At 42.9% G+C, this 20168-nt stretch overlaps 1 long non-coding RNA gene across 3 annotated transcripts in view; it reads right to left on the bottom strand.

Moving 5' to 3' along the window:
• LOC120885260 (uncharacterized) overlaps positions 1–20168 on the bottom strand; it is a 253374-nt gene that overhangs the window by 74090 nt on the left and 159116 nt on the right. For all 3 annotated transcript variants that reach the window (XR_013437916.1, XR_013437915.1, XR_013437917.1), the window contains one exon: positions 8450–8510. This is a non-coding gene — a long non-coding RNA (uncharacterized LOC120885260). The remainder of the gene's footprint in view (positions 1–8449; positions 8511–20168) is intronic.

Raw genomic sequence — 20168 nt, 5'->3', positions numbered from 1 at the left:
AGAGATGAAAGCTGTTCTCATGGAATGAGTTGGCTCTTAAGAGAACAGACTGCTATAAAGAGAGGTCACCCCATGCTCTTGGTTCCTTCTGCACAATGGCTGGGGCTCTCTGCTTCTTTGTGATAAAGTAACACCACCCAAAGGTCCCTTATACCAGTATGCCAAGGCCATGTCCTTGGATTTCCAGAACTATAAGTTAAATAAGCCTGTTTTCTTTATCATGTTCCCAGCCTCAGATATTTTGTTATAACAACAGAAAACATAATAAGACAGAGGGATACTAAAAAGTTCCCCCAGAATTCAAAGTTTTGTTGTGGTAAACTGAGTTGCCCAAGAGAACTCAAAATCAAAGATGATTGAAAAAAAGATGATTGAAAGCAACATAGTTCACAATAGCTAAATTGTGGAACCAACCTAGATGCCCTTCAATAGATGGGCAGATAGGGAAACTTCATATATACACACAAGGGAATATTACTCAGCATTAAAAGAGAATAAAATCTTGGCATTTGCAGGTAAATGGATAGAGTTGGAGAATATCATGCTAAGCAAAGTAAGCCAGTCCCCAAAATACCAAAGGCCAAATGTTCTCTCTGATCAGTGGATGCTGATCCATAATGGTAAGGGGGCGGCATGGGAAAAATAGAGGAACTTTGACTGGGTTAAGTGAAGTAAGCTGATCCCCAAAAAACCGAATGCCAAATGTTTTCTCTGATAGGAGGATATTGATCCATAATGGGGCTGTGTGGGGGGGAGCATGGGAGGAATGGAGGAACTTTAGATAGAGCAAAGCGGAGGGAGGGAGGGGAGAGGACAGGGGTTGGGTAGAAAGACGGTGTAATGAGATGGATGTCAGTACCCTAAGTACATGTATGAAGACATGAACAGTGTGACTCTACTTTGTGCACAACCAGAGACATAAAAAATTGTGCTCTATATATGTGTAGTACGAATTGAAATGCATTCTGCTGTCATATATAAAAAAATTAGAAAAAATAAATAAAATTTTAAAAATAGTTCCATTTAGCATGTAATATAAGCCCATCAACAAGTTCTGGTAATGTTTGATTCTGTGTCAGTAAATAGCATGCAGAAGATCTTCTCAGTCCAAACTAAACAGAACAAAACAACAAGAAAGTCATATGCATGAGTGTTAATCACTTCAAAAATTTGATTAAGGGGCTGGGGATGTGGCTCAAGCGGTAGTGCGCTCGCCTGGCATGCGTGTGGCCCGGGTTCGATCCTCAGCACCACATACCAACAAAGATGTTGTGTCCGCCGAGAGCTAAAAAATAAATATTAAAAATTCTCTCTCCCTAAAAAAAAAAAAAAAAATTTTGATTAAAGTCATATAACGTTTCTTAAAGAAAAGGATGATTGAAGGGCTGGAAAGGTAGCTCAGTAGAGATCACTTACCAAACATGTGCAAGGCCCTAGGTTCTATTAAATCAAAGACGGGGGCCAAAAGAAAACATAAATGTAAAAAAGATGACTGAAGATGGGAAAACTTACAAGAACAAATTTTTTTGGTATCATCTTTGAAAATGTGTAAGTGGTATGCTTACAAGTAATCATAGATGAGTTTTCATTAATAGTAAAATAATAAAATCTACATTTATCCTAATATTTTGAAATATTTTGAAAGAAAATATTGCTATTACCAGTGACCTCTTGGTCCTGTTCCTTAAAGCATCCAGATCATCAGGGTATGCAGATTACCATACACAGAAGTCATAAGAAATGGCCACATGCCCATTTGTTATCTATAGAAATAACATATGCTTAAAAAATGATAAGATGTTAATGATGGTATTATTAACTGGGTTCACAACTAGTTTGTAGATCAAATGTTGGGACGTACAGGACACCAAAGAGTTTAAGATAATGTGATGGACTATATGGAAAAATCAGAATATTTTATGTTCTTAAGAGATAACAAAGAAACCTGGCTCCTTTTGTTTCTAAAAATAGAACCACAGTCTGTACTCAATAGTGAGTGAGTTAGATCCCATTGACAAAGGCTCCAACCTCAGCCCAGATGGAATGGAAAACCAATCCCATATCACCAAGAAGCCAAATGCTATCAGGAACATTCCCCACAACACATGCAATGACCACAAACAAGTAGATTCGGGTTTGCAGGGCAATATATTATGTTATTCTCTTTGTGCTGCTATAACAAAATGCCACAGAATGGTTAAATTACAAACAACAGACATTTATACTAGAAGTATAGAGTACTAGAAGTATTCACAGTACTAGAATTTAGAAATCCAAGATCAAGGTTCCAGCAAGCTCTGTGTCTGACAAGCTGGTGTCTTGCTGCTTCCCGTAGAGTGGAGGGATGTTGCACCCTAACTTGATGGGAGAGATGGGAGAGATGGAATTCAGTCCCTCAAGCCCTTTTATAAGCACAAATCCATTCAGAAGGGCGGGGCCTAATCACCTCCTTATTGGATGGCGTGGTTCTCACTCCCTGCTTCCCTTTCTCACAGGCTTCCTTCAGTCCCAATTTGCCTTTTACCTGTTCTCTAGATGCCACAGGCCAAGTAGCTGTTGGCTTGTATGTGCTGATTGGTACTGTGTTTGTATGGGGTGGGGGGTGTCAGTGTGAGTGTGTACGTGTTTGTGTTCTACAGTCTGAATGTGTTTCCCCAATTCACAGGTTGACATTTAATCCCTAACGTACCATTAGGAGGTGATTTGGCCTTGAGGGCTCCGCCCCTGTGAATAGATTAGTGCTTTATAAAGGCTCAAAGGAAAGAGTTCACCACTTGCACCCTCTCACCAAGTGAGGGTGTGGCTCAGGGGTGCAGTGCTTGCCTCCAAGGCTCCAGGCCTTGGTTCTAGCACCACAAAAGAACAAGTAACTAAACAGACGGTGGCACACTCAATCCAAGGATCACTACACAGCTGTTATGGTGTAGATATTAGGATTAAGAGAGCCTTAACCCAATCAGTGAATTAATCCCCTGTGGGTTAACAGAGTGGAGACTGATGTGGCTGGAAGAGGTGGGTTATTGGGGACTGTCTTTGGGGTGTATATTTTATATCTGACAAGTGGGATCTCTCTCTGCTTTTTGATCATCATGTGAGCCACTTCCCTCTGCCATGATGTTCTACCTCTACTTGAGTCCTGAGGAATGGAGCCCTCCCTCAAATAAACTTTGTCTCCTCTACAATTGTTCTAGTCAAGTCTTTTAGTTACAGCAGAAAAAAAAAAAAAAAAAAAAAAAAGCTCACTACAACAGCAACACTCCAAAGGAATAAAGTGGATCCAGATAGAACAACATGGAGAGGTCTCCGGGTCATTCTGCTGAGAGACAAAGCAAGTGGGCAGAATAATTCCATGCAATTTGCATATCATCTTTCCTCACCAATAAAAAAAAATAATGTTTTTTATAGTTTTATATTTACTTACAGATCAAGGTATATCAGGCTACACATCAATTGAAAACCTAAAGTTTTCTAGAGAGAAAGAGGCCCTGGGATTTTGGCTAGGGCTTAAAGACTTTGGGTCTTACTAGGCATTTTATGATTTGTTTATAAGAACAATATATGTATGTTTACAAAATAAGACTAACTTTAAGGTGTATGAATCAGATCTGTCTTCTCTAGCAAGAGATCTTCCTTGGGCTGGGGTTGTGGCTCAGTGGTAGAGCGCTCACCTTGAATGTGCGAGGCCCTGGGTTCGATCCTCGGCACCACATAAAAGTAAATAAACAAAATGAAGGTATTATGTCCAACTACAACTAAAAAAAATAAATAAATATTTTTAAAAAAAGAGATCCCCCCACCCACCACTGCCAACATACATTTTTAAAAAAAAAAAAGGAAACAAAAACTCTCCTTAGCCCCAGGAACAACTTCAACTTCACTCGTGACATAATTTCTCTGTTCATTTACTTGTTCAGCAAATATTTTTCATAGTTCTACTATGTGCAAGACCTATTTCATAAACTCTTTGCTCAACACAGAGCTTCCTGTTGTAGTTTCTACATTCCCTGATCCTTCTCACGACTCATCTCTTAACCCCAAGTTCTTGTCCACCAGGGATCAACTCAGGTTTCCAGACTTCCACCCCAACCCCAGCCAGCACTGAGGGAATCATCCCTCCAGGACCTCAGCTCTTTCTCAATAAATATTGACCTACCCATCAGCCTTTGGGCCATTTATCTCTCTTCAGTTATTCCAGTCCTGACTGGAGCATTCTCAAGTCCACAGAGGCTAGGAATGAGGAGGAGTATCCCAAAACTCACTGTAGAAAAGCACAGAGTGAAAAATAAATCCCCATCTGAAAAACGGTCCCCACCCCTTGGAAGACATAGAAACCGGATTGCTGTTCTGAGGCTTGGAGCTGCTGACTCCCAACCACACATCCTTAGGTTCTGCTCTGGCTGCAGCTGGAAAGGAAGGAGACATTTGACACTAATGAGGTTTGGTTCTTGTCTCAGCTTCATATCATTTCTGCCAATGAACACTCTCCAGCCAAGCTCCGCTTCACTCTTCCTTGATTTTTTTCAAAAAAAAAAAAAAAAAGGTGTATGGCTCTTGCACTTGAAGCCCAGTTTCTATTCATTTTCCTTTCTCTAGTCTGCCTCCAAAACAAAAAAAGAAAGAAAGAAAGAAAGAAAGAAAGAAAGAAAGAAAGAAAGAAAGAAAGAAAGAAAGAAAGAAAGAAAGAAAGAAAGAAAGAAAGAAAGAGTTTAAAAAACAGAAGCGAAATTCCAAACTGCCGGTTGGTGGTGGTTTGGCGAGTGGCAGGTTTCTCCCACAGAGAGAAAATATGCGGGTAAAGGGTTAAATATTAACGTGCTTCCCGGGATGGTCCTTTCTGCCCTGTTAATGGAACCCAAGTGCAAACCTTGGCAGGAATCGAACATTAGCTCATGACAGGTGTAGGCTTCATGCTGGCTGCTGCTGTATTTCCAGCATTAAAAAAAAAAAAAAAAAAAAATCGGGGACATGGGGACCACTCCATGACACAGTAGGCTGGAACAGATTGCTTTGCAGAGATCTCTTCTGGCTGAAATAATTCCCTATAACAACTTCCTTGACATGCTGTCAGGATGGCCTGTTTCCAAGGTAATGGCTGATGCCTGGGGACATAATAGACATCATCTGTGGCCTTCCAGAGATACAGTCGCCAGAACGACCCTGCTGCATTGTTGGAACAGAGTCATTCATCCATTCAGCTATGGCAACTAAACCGGGCTCCGCGTGACACACTCCGCAGCCCCCAGTTGGTCCCACACCATAATGTTGTTCATTTTTTTCCTGTAAGTGTGGGGTCACAAATTCCAATATCTGAGGGAGTCCGTCGACATAAATGACCGGATCAGTGTGGATGGCAACAGGGAGTCCCTGCCGGCTCACAGAGGGGCCACGTGCTGCTCTAGCTCCTGCTGCTCTGGAACAGAGTTCTTTGTGGATCTCTGCTGGCTGAAATAAATCCACAAACAATGATGGCCTGAGTATGGAGTTATATATCCTGTCCCCCAGAACTGATGTCCACCAGGAACCTCAGAATATGACCTTATTTGGAAATTGGGTCTTTGATATGTAATTAGTTAAATTAAGGTGAGGTCATTCTGGATTAGAGTGAGCCCTGAATTCAACAACTAGACGACGGAGAGAAACAAACTCAGAGAGAGCAGAACCCCATGAGAACACAGAGGCAGAGACCAGAATGATGTCATCTGTAAGGCACGGGGTGCCAAGGACTGTCTACTACTGAAAGCTGGAACAGAGGCATGGAACCCCCCGGCTGAAGAATGGATGGGCTCTTGGACTTTTTTTCTTCTTTCTAATTTTTTTAAAAATTATTGTTTTACTTGCAAAAGAGCAAAAGCTTTCAATAAAAGAGAACCAAGGGAAACATGCTTATGGACCTCTCAATGAACCACAGGGCCCCAAGTCTACTCCAGCCTCTTCATCTACTCTACACTGTAGCCAGAAGGATCTTTTGAAAACTCAAATCAGACAATGTCACTCATCTCCCTGAAATCCCTTAATGATACCCTACTACTTTTCTAAAGATGAAAATCATTACCATGGCTCATAAGATCCTACAGAATCTGGTCCTTGCTTCCCCCACCCCCTGTTTTAGTCTGACTGGACTCCTCTAGTGTCTCTACTCCTTGTGTGCTCTTCACCTCAGGACCTTTGCACATGCTCTTATCTCTTCCTTAAACATCCCCCCACCCCTCACCCCCCCCCCACACACACAAGGCACACATACACATTCATGAGTTCACACACATACCCTCTTCATCTGGTAAATGGCTTCAGCTCTTAGGTCAGTCATCATTTCTTCAGAAAAACTTTCCCTGACTCCTCATCCAAAATCAGTGTAGTCCCTTTCAGACGTTGTCATGGTGCCACACATTTTACAAACCAAGCACCTTCCTCCAAATGTGTGTGAACACCCCTACTAGACTGTGAGTGCCATCCTTCATACCTAGCACGTGCCTGCCATATAGTTGGGCCCCACGGGGGGGGGGGGGGGGGGGGGGAGGGTCCAGTGCTGTCTCTCCAGGGAATTGCATGCTTGAAATATTCTCTACAGCTCTTCCATCCCCACCCTGGTTTGTACTTTCTCACAGTTACATTTCCATTTTGCACTGTTCTCCGATAGTCACGTCTGTTTAAATCTTCTGACCTTTGGCCACGCTGTGGGCGGTGGTCACACTGTGTGTGTCATTGCATTATACAATGTGTAGTATGGGTCCTGGTCACACTTAAGGATTTGTTGGGTTCTTAAAGACATAGTCTAAAACTTTTCATTTTAATAATGGTAAGAAGGCCTTACACAGTTGTATGGGCAGAGAAGGAGGCACAATACTCAGGCTGGACTCTGAATTCTGAAACCTGGGTTTGAATCCCCTTAGTGCCAGGCACAAGTCAGGGTTGACTAGTTTTTAGGCAGGAGGGCTACCTTTTTGCAAGTCTAACTTGACTTTTCTGGAAACCTTCATTAAAAATGCCAGATTTTCATTCTCAACACTAACTAACTAAATGAATAAAATAAAATGCCAGATTTTCTCCTGCATGGATTCCCATCTCTTACAAATACCTTGCTCAGATGGGTCTAAACTCCAAATCTTACTGGTCATTCTCAGATGGGGCAATCCCTCACCCCCAAAGAAATCTGATGATGTTCAGAGACATTTTTTAATTGTGATTACCTGAGGTGGGAAGGGCAGAAGGATGGCTATTAGCCTCATAAAATAAATAAAAATAAAAATAAAATATATATATATATCTCACAATTGTGCCATGGTTGAGAAACCCAGTTATAGACCACTGCAATTCACCACACCAAGAGTCCTGGATTACATTCACAGACATCAAGTTACAACTTTGGATCCCTCAGTCCCCGTGGCATTTCAATTTGTCTTTCTTTCAAAAGAGCTTTTCAACAATCACCAACGGGTTTTAAAACTTCATAGAACACAAAGACGTATGCCCTGATCCAGACTAAATCTTTCACCTCTTCCATCCAGGCCCTGGAATTCCCAGTTTGGGTCATTGACTGTCCAGAGGACACTGGCACCTGCAGGCTGGCAGGGTATCTCCAGGAGTTGAGTTGTGCTTGCTGCCATCTTGCTTGTGGCGGGTGCTTCTGGAGTGAGTGACGCACATGGAAGGAGAAAATCTTCATCCAAACCAGGGTGTGTGCAGAGACAGCCTCCACTGTCACCTAAAGCTGTTCAGTCTTGTGGGACTGGGAACGCCACCCCTCCATGCTCTGAGCTACTGCCACCAGGGAGAACCGTCACCCACCACACACGTGCTCGTTCTTTCCCTCTGCCGGTGGGAACTCAGCCTCCGAGCATTGGAAAATGAGGTTTCCAGGGCTTTCTCTGCCCTCCACCACTACTGCTTATAAGTTGGGGGTCTGTAAATGATCATCCATTCCCCCCTCCCCATCCTGGCTTTCCTACCACAAGGAAAAGGAAGAGCACCATGAAGGATCCCTTTGGAAAGTTACTGACTTTGCCACTGTCCCCAAATTTCTGCACATATTTATCTGTTCAGATTCATGTCCTTTCCTACCTGGAAGCTGGAACAGCTCCTTCTGTCCTCCTGGTGTCCAACCTCCTGTGCCCCTGACCCTCCTCCTCCCCTCCCGTGCCCACCCAACTCCTCTTGGACTTGGTTCTGTGGTTCATTCCTCTCTGTTACATTTCTATGGCCTCCCTCTCACCACCAGTTTCCTTCTTCCAGGAACGGGAGGTGTCTAGATCTTTCTCATCCTAAAAGGGACTATTCTCTGACCCCACAACTTCTCTGGCTTCCACCCAAACTTTCTCCTCCGTTTTTTGCCTCAGTAGCCTATGAGGACTGAGCTAACTTACTTCTTGTTTTAGTCAGCTTTATCACCGCTGTAACTAAAGAACCCAACCCGAACAACTGTAAAGGAAAAAAGGTTCATTTCGGGGCTCACCGTTTCAGAGGTCTTAGTCCATAGAGAAGGCTGGCTCCATTCTTTGGGGCTCAAGGTGAGGCTGAACATCATGGGAAGAGTGTGGTGGAGGGAAGCAGCTCACATGATGATCAGAATGAAGAGGGGGTGGGGTGGGGAGGGAAAGAGAGGGAGAATACACTCGTCAGATACAAAATATGTATTCCATAGCCACGCCCCCAATGAACCCCTTCCTCTACTCGCACCCCACCGGCCTCCAGTTACCACTCAGCTAATCCCATCAGAGATTAATTCACTGATCAGGTGAAGGCTATAACCCAATCATTTCTCCTCCAAACCTTCTTGCATGGTCTTCCACGTGAGCTTTTGGGGGACACCTCATATCTAAACCATGACACCTTTCATCCTTACTAAACCCACCATCCTCGGGCTTCTTCCCTCACAAGGCCACAAAGCGAGGCTCCTCAGAGTATTCACAACTCATCTCCCGGAGCCTTGTCCCTTTTGAATCCTTCTTTCCCTGCACTGCTGCTGCATTGCCTGATGAGCACTGCCTGTAACTCCAACCCTCCTGGCTCTTGACACTTCAAGTTCTGCTTCCACCCCAGTTTCTTCTGTTTCATCTCCTGCACGGAGTTCCCTTTCTCCGTATCTAAAAAACCAATACCTCCATGACCCATTTCTCATTCCACCTCCTAAACACCAGTGGCTCCCAGATGTTCATCTGCAGCTCAGCCCTCTTCCCCCGACATTTTAAGCAAAAGTATCAGATGGAAATGCCATCAAGGGCCAGGCAGGGAAAGTCAGTGAAGGAAAGTGATGATAGAAATTGCAGGCCAGAGAATGGTCACCTGTAGCTAAAGGTAGGCATGGGAGGGGTGGCTGCTCCTGTGCTCCAGCCGGTTGTCCACATGCAGGAATTCAGGACCCGAGGTGCCAGATTTTCCAATTTTCCCCAAAGCCAGAAACCCATAATCTTATTTGGAATCTCTCAAAGATTAAATATAGGTTCAAAGAATTTAAAATGTCTTTTTGGGACCAATGTCTGTCTGAGAACCATGTCTGACTATGGACCACTGCCGCAGTCCGGCTGCAGCAGAATAACCGGGGGGGGGGGGGTGTGTGACGAACAATTTGTGTAAATTGATACAGCAGGAATAGGAGCCGTTTATTGTAGGACAACAGAGCTATTTATACATTTTGCACAGCTTATCTAATTAGCATAAACTAGATACATCAGTCAACCAATAAGGAATCTCCACACTTAATGGCTCGCTTTTGTTACTTCTCAAACCACTCCCTCTGGCATTTTGCCAGGCACCATCCAGACTTGTTTACAAACTCTAACATTTCTCTGGCAAAATACCACGTGTTATTTTGACTTGTCTACAGACCTTAACAGACCACCAGTCAGGGATAATGGGTGGACTCATATATTCTACTGAGTGCCACTACCTTCATTCTGATGCTCACAGGCACTTTAAACTGGACCCGCCCCAAACTAGCTTTCCTCCAAACCCTCCTCTCCTCTTCCTGTGCACCTTATCTCAGTTAGTGGTGTCTTCTATCCACTCATCCAAGCAGAAATATGAAAGCATGCATCCCCCTCTCTTCCTTTTCTTCATCTTCCATATTCATCGACATTACTTTCTAAATAAGTCTTGAGTCTGTCTCTAGCTCTCTATCTCCAATCAGCGTAGTCGAACTTTAGGTTTCTAACCTCATTTTGGCTGGACCAATCCCCTTGCAAGGGTTTCTAGGGATGGTCTATCACACTTGACTCTCCCCGTGTATAAAGTATTATTTTGAGCAAAGCATGTAACCTTATTTCCTTGACAGTGATTGGTTTCAGCATGGGCCAATGACCTAGTGGGGCCCCATGGGATGGATGGGAGGGGAAGTTTGCTGGAAAGCTACTGGAAAATTTTTCCTTGCTAAGAAAGCCACACGTAGAAGAGACGGCTCCCTTCTGTACATGGTCATCGCTGTCTGGATGTTGCTCAGGGAACCGCTGCAGCTAGCTTCTGAAGATGAGGAAAGGCAGCCTGCAAGCAGAGCCCACCATAGAGAGGGAATGGGGAGAGAGAGGCATAGAGCCTGGGAGCGGTGACCCTGCTGAGGCACTAAATTGGCCACCTCTGCTGTCTCTCATCTCAGAGTTTATAGCTCCATTGGTTGTCTCTTGATGATTTGGCCAATAGGAATCAGGGCTTTATGATTACAGAAGCCAAAAGCATCCTGGCTGGTACCCTTGTCTCCTGCCTCCAGGCTAATGCGCCTTCACTTCACGTGACACCTGACTGCCAGGGTGGTCCCTTCCGATGCTAATCTAACTGAATAGCCTTCTGAATAGCCTTCTGCTCTTGGTTCCCAGTGCCTACAGGATAAAGTCGTGGGACCTTGGCAGAATACACAAAGGCTTCCATGACCAGGCTCCTGCCTCTGCGGCTGAATCGAGTTCCCCTCCTTAATGCAAACCTTACGCTCCCTTTGGTCTGATCTGCTTGTAGTTCCCTGCATAGATGATGCTGTTTAACTCTTTCATTCATTGGACAATACATACAAGAGTCAACTCTGCGAGGAGCAGCTCAATGCATGGGGATGCAGATGGAAACAAGACAAATGAGGTCCCTGCCTTACTGAACATTCCAGCCACTGGCCCCAAATCCTCAGCACTAGCCACCCCTTCTCTCTGGAGCACCTTTCCCTCTCTCTATCTAACACCTACCTTTCTTCTCTTTCTTCATTCCAGTGTTTAGCCTTTGAGATGTATTTTTATATAAATATTTAAAATTGTTTTCCAAATGTTTTACTTTGAAAAATTTCATACATAAAGAATAGTATGTTCCTATGACTTCACCTAGATTCACTAATTATTTGTTCTCTCCTCCCATATGCATACTTATACACACATCTTTTCCCAAACAATCAGAAAATAATTTATTGATATTATGACTCCTTACCCACAACCAGTTCAGCATGTCTCAAGGATAAGGATGCTGTCTTAGATAACCGTAATGCCGTCATCAGCCACTCCAGTTTAGGAACATACAATAGTTTATCTAATATGTAATCTAGATTCAAATTTTCTCAATTAGACCAAATATGCTTATGGATATTTTCCCCGCTAGAATCTGACTTCTGATCTAAGTTCTCATTTCTTTCAGGAGCCTTCTTTGAGTTCCTTCCACTGCTCACCACCGGATGCATCTAGAATGCTCTGTGCAGATTTGCTCTCACAGTATTAACCACATTGGTCAAGACAGCCCTCTTTAGATGGAATCCCATGCCATGCTCATCTCTGTATGCTCAATACCTATTGCAGTGTCTGTGGCACGTAATAGGTGCTCAGCACTTTTTGGCTGATGAGTGATTGAATAAATGACTGAAATGGAGACAAAGGCTGTGATCTCTCTGCTGTTTTCTTGATTCCATATTTAGCTGCTCTTTACAGCCACTGATGTTAATAATGTAAGAGCAGAAAGTCCCATCTGTCAAATGGTGAGGAGAGGTAATCCAGATAGATAATTGTGACAATGGCAAGCAGCAACAATTAATGATATCCAGGGCCATGCTCACAGAGAGGCCTGACCCAGATATCTAAGAGCTTTAGTGGAGAAAAGCCACAGCCTTCTTACAGTTGTTGCAAATCTCTATCCTATGCACTATTCTATCTTCTAATCAGAAACCAGGACGGCTTCTGAGCAAAATGAAGAACAAAACCCACCTCTACCTAGAGCCATACTTTCTGGCAGAAGAAATGTGTCAGCACCTGTGGGAGTGGGGGGCCGGGGGCAGGTGATGATACCAGGGGAAAGGGTCCCTTAGCTCTGACGCTGCATTTCTTCCCTCTACAGGTCTCAAGTTAGAACAGTTGAGAACCATAGAGGGAAAGACTGGTTTTAAGTCAATAGCTGATACCATAATTAATATTTGGATCCAAATAATATGTCCATTCAACTGATGGCCATTCTCTCACCAAGGAGAGTATAGAAGCAGGATCAGGACCAACCAGGTCCCTCAGAAAGCCTCTGGCCATTTGTGAGGAGTGGCCACTTGCTCTCTTTCCTATAGGACACATTTTTCTTTTCCAATTGGCCACAATGTATTTTACTTGATCTCTTAAGATTCCTGGGTCCACTAGGAAGATTTACTATGAGGTTTTTTTTTTTTTTTAATCCTCATAAGCCATTGAAACACACAGGTGTGCACAGTCTTCCCAGCTACCACGGGGCCTGATTTTAAGATAAAATCACCCAACCATCACCCTCTCCAGCTGGGAACAGCCCAGGCACCTATTAAGCATCAGGTACTGTGGATTCAAAAGTAAATATGCTGTCCCTCAAGGAGCTCAGCATCCCCTGGCACAATGACTCTTAGAATTAATGAAGAAGGTAATGGTAGAGATATGTGCAGGACACTAGAGACCTCAGAGGAAGGACACCCTCCCAGCTTGGGAAAAGTAGGTCAAGAAAGAGCTGACTGGTGAAGGCAGGCTGAAGATGGATAGAAATGAGAGAGGCAGATTAGGGGACATGCTAGAACGAGGCACAGGAGGAGGCAATAATAGGAATGCTCGTCATCTTAGTGAATGTGGGCACAAAGTGGCCATTGGCCATATGTTGAGATGAGCCCCGTGGTTTTGATAACGCACTAGCACTAGAAGGCCAAAGACTCTCTCTAACTTGCGTCCCTGGCTTTGGATGATCCTTTAACAGGACTCCCACCAAGGGTTAAAGGTGGAAGACATCCCCCGCACCCCCCCCACGCTCCCCCCCCCAAAAAAAAAAAAACCTAGGGAAGGTAATTATACCACCATCTATTTAGCTGCTAAAGAATTTACCATTCAAGGAGATAGGACCCTGCCTCACCAGAGGCGTTTAACAGTCCAACACTATCACATTACCCAGATTGTATAAAGAGCATGAATGATTTCCGCTCACAGACCTCTAATGGAGGTGTCTCTTTACAAAGCCCCTGCTTCAGGCCAGCTGAATGCCTCAGCAGTGCCTCCGAGATCCCGCAGTCCTAATCCCTTTAGCAACAAAGATCTGTTTCTTTGCTTAGCATGAAGTAGGCCTCAGAGGCCTGTGTGTGTCTTCGCCTGTAGGCCAGAAGCCTCCTGTTTACAATTTCCCTATTCCTGTTTTTAATGTTGTTCTGAGAGCAGCCACAAAGGGCTAGTTTTGTCCAGCAGGAACAAGGGAGCTATTAGAGAGAGACGGAGGAAGGAAGGAAGGGAGATCGCAGGAGGACTCCTCGAGGGATTAGCAGACACAGCTGTTCCCGAAGGGAGAGGAGCTTGAGGCTGTTTATAATTTCCGTCACATTTACATTTTTTAATATTTTATTTCCTTAATTTTTTTTTTTTCTGATCAGTTTCCTGTCCACCATGGAGAGCATGCGTCTTGCTGCCATATTGGCAGACAGAGGGTACCTGTTTCCACCTATCTGGGTCATCTTGAGTGCTTAGCTTTAGTGCTCTGCTGCTTTGGTTTGGTGGTCTCTGGCTTTGGGGGAGGTCACAGACCTCTAGACCACCAGGTGCCTGAGGAAATCAATCATTAAAGAGAACGGTCCCACTCCTTATCCCATTTGTGCGCTTGCCCGGAATTCTCTAAACTGTATCCAATTCATTCGGATCCCATAGACATCTGTCTTTGCAGGGTCTCAAACCTGCTTTTAAAATGCATCTCATTTTTTTTTTTTTTTGCTGTTACGTATCTAACCAGTGTGTTGTTAAAGGTACTTACTGAAGGTAGAGGATCAGATAAGATTCCATATTTGGGAAGATGCCTTTTAACAATTGCTTTAAGAAAATTATGTATGGTTGCATCCTGCAAACAAATCACTTGTGTCACCTTCTGGTTCTTGTCTATGTATATACTCAATTTTTGCACATTTGTGATAAAATCACAGGCTGGGCATGGTGGTGCACACCTGTCATTCCAGCTACTGAAGAGGCTGAGGTGGGAGAATTGCTTGAGCCTCACAAGTTCACCACCAGCCTGGGCAACATAGCAAGACTTCATCTTTTTTTTTTTCCTTCTTTCTCTTTCTTTTTAAAAAAGATAAACATGACAGTAGACTATATTTTGACATATTATACATACATGGAGTATAACTTCCCATCCGTGATTGTACTTGATTGGAGTTACATTGGTCATGTATTCATATGTGAACATAGGAAAGTTATGTCTGATTCATTCTACTGGCAAGACCCCATCTTGAAAAAAAAAAACAATAAACAACAACAAAAAAAACCCATAGAAATAGAATTTTAGTCTTAATTTTTCATAATATTACACCATGCAAACTTTTCTGTTATAATTTGTCTCTCTATTAAAAAAAAAAAAAAAAAAAAAAGCTCCTTCTCCCACCTCTCTCCCTGTTATGAATAGTAGAAACTTGTCTATCCTTCCTAGCTCTGTATTCAAACAATCATATGCGGGAATCTTGCACTGGGGGTATCATTACTCATTTTATTAAAACACAATTATGTATTATCTATTTCTCTATGTTTTTCTCTCTTCATTTAACAAGAGGCAGAAGACTCTGCCTTTAGTTTATAGTGTTTTTGACCTCACGTGTTCTATGCAGGTCCATTTTGCTGAAGAATATTCTTTGGTTGAGGGTGTAGATGCCCATGTATATGGAAATTTCATTTTTATTCTGTTTTGTTAAATTGCACTTTTTTTTCTGGGAAACTTTAGTCAAAAAATAAATGGCTTTCTCAAATGTCCAGTCAGCTCATCGCTGACCCTTTGGGCTTTTGCTGCCTTGGGGTAAGTTTCCGGACTTGAGTGTCTTTTAGATCCGGTTGACCTACTACTACTGTTACAGAAATATTCCTCGTGATAGTCTCAAAAGTTAAGTACATGCAGTTTCCTTTTGCAGGGGCCTGGGATGTGAGCTAATCTTTAAGTAAAGGAGAGAAGGGACAGTGATTAACATTCTCCCAACTCACTCAGGGACAGCTGTTCCAAACCCTTCCTTCCTGCTCAAAGTCCTAACTAGTTTTCAAGAGGAACTTAAAAAAAAAAAAAAAGAAAGAAAACTTAAAGAAGAATATGGAGTTCTTCCAAGATTGCTCAATTTTTCTTTCTCTAAAGTAAAATAGCTCAAACCATGTGCCAATCCAAATGCACTTTCTGTATTCAGCCTACTGGAAATGTGGACCGTAAGATAACATGCACGGCCTCTGGAATATTATTTTTCAGAGCTAGCCAGAAAAAAAAGAAAGAAAGAAAAAAAAAAGCCACAATTTCAGATGCTCCAATTACCCCCAGGCTTTTTAAAAAGGAATGCTAAGGATATTTTAGGGAACACAAGCTTCCAGAAGCCCATCCTCTAATGGCCCGTGTCATATGGGCTTCTTTGGCAGAATTACAGATTGGAGGTGGTGATTATTGTTTTGGTGATAACACGCTTTTGGGGGTCCATTTTTTGATGAAAGAACTTTGAAATGGTGTCTTCCCATTCCAAGTATAAATTAAAGGTTCTGTGAATTTAACTAAGTGCTTTTATTAAAAACCTGGAATTACCCAATATATTCACAGCCTTTAAGTTACAAATGTTATGATTTTATTAGTCTGTGTGAAGGTCATGCCCTCAATAGGGGAATGAGCTGTCTTTCTCTCTCTGGAAATGGGGTTTCTTTGATGCAAGGTGGTGGGGGTCATATATAGGATCGTGATGGAATATGGGATCTCTGCCTAGTCGTCCAAGGCAACAGAACAAACCCTGACCATCAGTGGTGACAAACATCACAGTGCAAGCTTCTTAGGTTCCTGAAGATGACATCAATGAAAATACAGATGGGAAAATGCACAGAACCCCTTCATAGCTTTATAGTACATGTCAGTTTGCCCAACTCCATGTTTGTGTGTTATCTGATCCAATGCTAAGAAAAAAGGAAGATGGAATCTGTCCCTTTTACTCTCTTCCATTTGCCATTACATAATCTTAAAAAAAAATTAACCTAGAAGATAAAAAGAAAATTTGACAAAATATTAATTTTTTTTCAGGAGGGCTGGGGTTGTGGCTCAGTGGTAGAGAGCTTGCCTAGCATGTGTGAGGCACTGAGTTTGCTTCTCAGCTTCACATATAAGTAAATGAATAAAATAAAGGTTCATCAACATCTAAAACAAATATTTTTTTTTTAATTCTTTTCAGGACTTAATAAAAAAAACTGCCTTTTTGGCAAACAATGAAAATGAAATAGCACAGAATCAAGTTAAGTCAAAACAAAAGTCAACCTCCTCTAAATTACATTCCCTAGTAATTATAATTTATGTAATTATTATGTATTGTAATTAATATTGAAGTGCCTACTTTTACACCTAGATAATGATAAGTTCTAAATGATGCCAGTCAAAAAATGAAAAAAAAAATTCATTTTGTAACTATTTTTTCCATGGGTTTATCCAGATGGTGATTGGGAAGAAAGAAGAATACTGATAGGGGTCCAGAGTAGGGGAAATACAGCTGAGCTTCTGGGACCCTCCCTGTTTCACTCCAACAATTCCTCTTTCACCACCTTAAATGTTCATATTCTAAACATATTCTACAGCCCAAGAGACCATACTAGGGGGAGGAAAGTAGAAAGGAAGCATTCTGTTGCTGCTGAAAACTGAAAATAACCATCTATCTAGAGGACAACTCATCCTTCTGTAGGTCTTTTGTTTTGGGTTGTTTTCCTGGTGCTGGGGATGGAAAGCAGGGCCTCACACAGGCTAGGCAAGTGCTCTCCACTGGGCTACACTGCCATTCCTGCAGTAGCTTTAATGCTGCATTGACTAATAGTTCTGGGGCCTTATGTAAGCAAAGCTGCCCCAATGGCTAAGGATGAAATTTTACTGACTCCAAATCATCCAGATTTTGACTTTCCGGGAGTTGACGGAGATTAGAAAGTATTTTTTCCCCCTCATGTTGAGAATTAAGGGAAAAATAAAAGAAGAACTTTATCTATGTTACAAATTACCAAGAGCTATGAAAATAGTATTCTGTAGGAAAAACCAAAGTGGCCACCCATACGAAATGGGACCTTTGAGTTGCTGACAAACCTCACTCGACCACGTCATCATCCAACAAATTACATTTATGTGGTGAAAGAATCACAGGTCTTCCTTCCTCATATTGATTGTTCCCCCTTCTTCATTGTGATAAAACATTCTTTCCTTGAGTTTTAACCAGTGACATGGTGCAGAATTAGATCCACATGTGCTGATTTTTCCATTCTATTTTCTAGTTGTTTTTTATTAAGAGTCTGAGGAAAAGGGAACTGAAAGTCAGTCCTGGATTGCATATATCAACCTCATTAGAGGATTTTTTAAAAAAATATTAACAGATATTCTAGCCTTTGTAACTACTGACGTGCTGAAGTTACAGAGAAATATCCATCCTAATCCCCGTTTTCATTTGCTTCTAACTTTCCAATAATGTATCCTTCTGGGCTGAAACTTTCCATCCTTCGTTTCAGCTCAAAGGTAAATTTATTTTGGAAAGTTCACACTAATTTAATTCAGGGACTTGGAAGGATGTGAGAGTAAAAATATACCCTCTCCTGCTCTACAAATAAATGTAAGACTTCGTTCATAGATAACTCTGGAGCAGCTGAATAGCGGAACAATAAACAGGTCTCAGAAAATCGCTGCTGAAGCAGGTTGAAGTGATTAACCACACATTTCCTGCACGCACTGAACAGCTCAGAGTTCCTGGAGCAGAGCGGGCTTCGGTGATTCCTTTACCCAGGGCCTGCAGGCCTCCTCCAGGGCAGGTGTCTGCCAAAGCAATTTTCAAGAGGCAATTTTCTTCCGATGAAGCGGTCCATCCTGGGGGGTGGTCACAGCAATGCTTCTCCTGGCAACCCACTGCCACAAAGTTTTGATTACCACCCCCCTCAAAAAAAAATCCTTCATAGTTTGGGGCTACTGCACTTATAGGGCTGTCTGAGGCCCCAGAGCTTAGTGGGCCTTGGTGGTCCACTTTCTTCGATCCCAGGTGGAAACCTTGAGGAAGAGGTAATTACCTGACACAGAGCCACACACATAAGCCCCTTGATGTGCAATTCCCAACACAGCTTCCAAATTCAGTCACTTTGCCCCTTAAACTGTGACATAAGAGTAGTACCAGCCCAGAGGCTGGGGAGGCTAAGGCAGGAGGATCTTGAGTTCAAAGCCAGCCTCAGCGAAAGCAAGGTGCTAAGCAACTCAGTGAGACCCTGTCTCTAAATAAAATACAAAATAGGGCTAGGGATGTGGTTCAGTGGTCGAATACCCACAGGTTCAATCCCCGGTACCCCCCCCACACCCCCCAAAAAAAGAGTAGCATCAACAGCCATCCCCAAGAAATCTGCTCAGCAATGGTCTCCTTTCTCCTTCCTCGCACCCAAATTTTAATAAAATTTCCTAAGAATAATTATTTGGATTGTCTTTCTTCTGTGTCTTATTTTGTGTCTTATTTGTTTTACGGTGGAGTTGCTATGAGGCAAAAAGAAACAAACAGTTCTTTTTTAAAAAAAATGCAGGACGAAAACAATGCAGGGGGAGAAATATGTGTGGAAAGGCCACTATCTGGATATTAGGCACCTCTGGAGGAACTGGGATTAAGCTGATATAAAAATTTCCATGTCTTAAAAACTATCCTGAGTTTTTAAAGTAATAAAAATCTGGTTATAGACCTTGCAGTGGAAAAATCAATATGCTTTAATTCCTTCTAAAAACTTGGGTCATTAAAATAGAATCCAGGCAGAAGAGGTCGGCGCACTGGCATCCTCTCACCTGTTTTGAATTATGTGGTTCAAGCCGGCATGCATTTCCCCAGGGGGTGTGGAATCTTCTTCCTTCAAGAACATGCTAAATGCCCATCTGTCAGGAACGGTTTTGGGGTACTGAGGTGTAGAGATGGAGAACAGAACAGACCCTCCCTGGAGGCTGCGGCCTGTGCCAAACACTTTTGTCCCTGCTGGCTGCATGTTCTCATTATCCTTGATCAACGGCCCCCAGTGTGGCAGGCAAGGCCACCCACGCTGGGGACACAGCAATCCATGTCTTCAAGAAGCTTGTCCTCTCCTGGCAGAGCCAGATACCCAGACACTCCAGGACAACACCACATTGTGAAAGTAGAATGTCAGAGGGAGCCCCAGTCTAACACCGACTATTACCAATGCATGCTAGGGGCAAGGGGCCATTTCCACCCACCTCCTGTGCTCCTGGGGAATCGGGGGTATAACCTGGTACTCACCTAACAAACAGCCCTGATGATACTGAGTGATTGATGCTCAAGGTCACAAGGTGATGAGGGACAGAGCTGGGGTTTGAACCCAGTCTACTCTGATTCCAAAGTCTATGCCAAACAACATCTCAAGTACCGGATTTTCAATGCCTTCTCCAGTTCTCTTTACTGAACCTTATTTATTTGTACTTCTCTTAAGGAAATGACCTTAACCTTAACCTGGATGTAGAGTCATTTGTGTTACTTATCCATGTTACCAGACAGGAATGTTCAGAGGTGAAATGGTTAGATTATGAGAGCTCTACCCTCATCATTCCATCTTAATTTGGATATACCAACTGAGTGGTAACCACAGGCAGGTGGGTTGTGTGGGAGGAAGTTAGGTCTCTGGGGACGTGCCCTTGGGGATTATATCTTGCCCCCCCTTCTCTCTCTCTCTCTCTCTCTCTCTCTCTCTCTCTCTCTCTCTCTCTCTCTCCCTCTCCTGTGATGTTCTGCTTCATCT

The sequence above is a fragment of the Ictidomys tridecemlineatus genome, chromosome 1 (assembly GCF_052094955.1).
Source record: "Ictidomys tridecemlineatus isolate mIctTri1 chromosome 1, mIctTri1.hap1, whole genome shotgun sequence".
In the NCBI taxonomy this organism is placed as follows: Eukaryota; Metazoa; Chordata; class Mammalia; order Rodentia; family Sciuridae; genus Ictidomys; species Ictidomys tridecemlineatus.
Note: the sequence above shows the minus strand (reverse complement) of the source record. Positions and strands in the feature narration are given on the sequence as shown.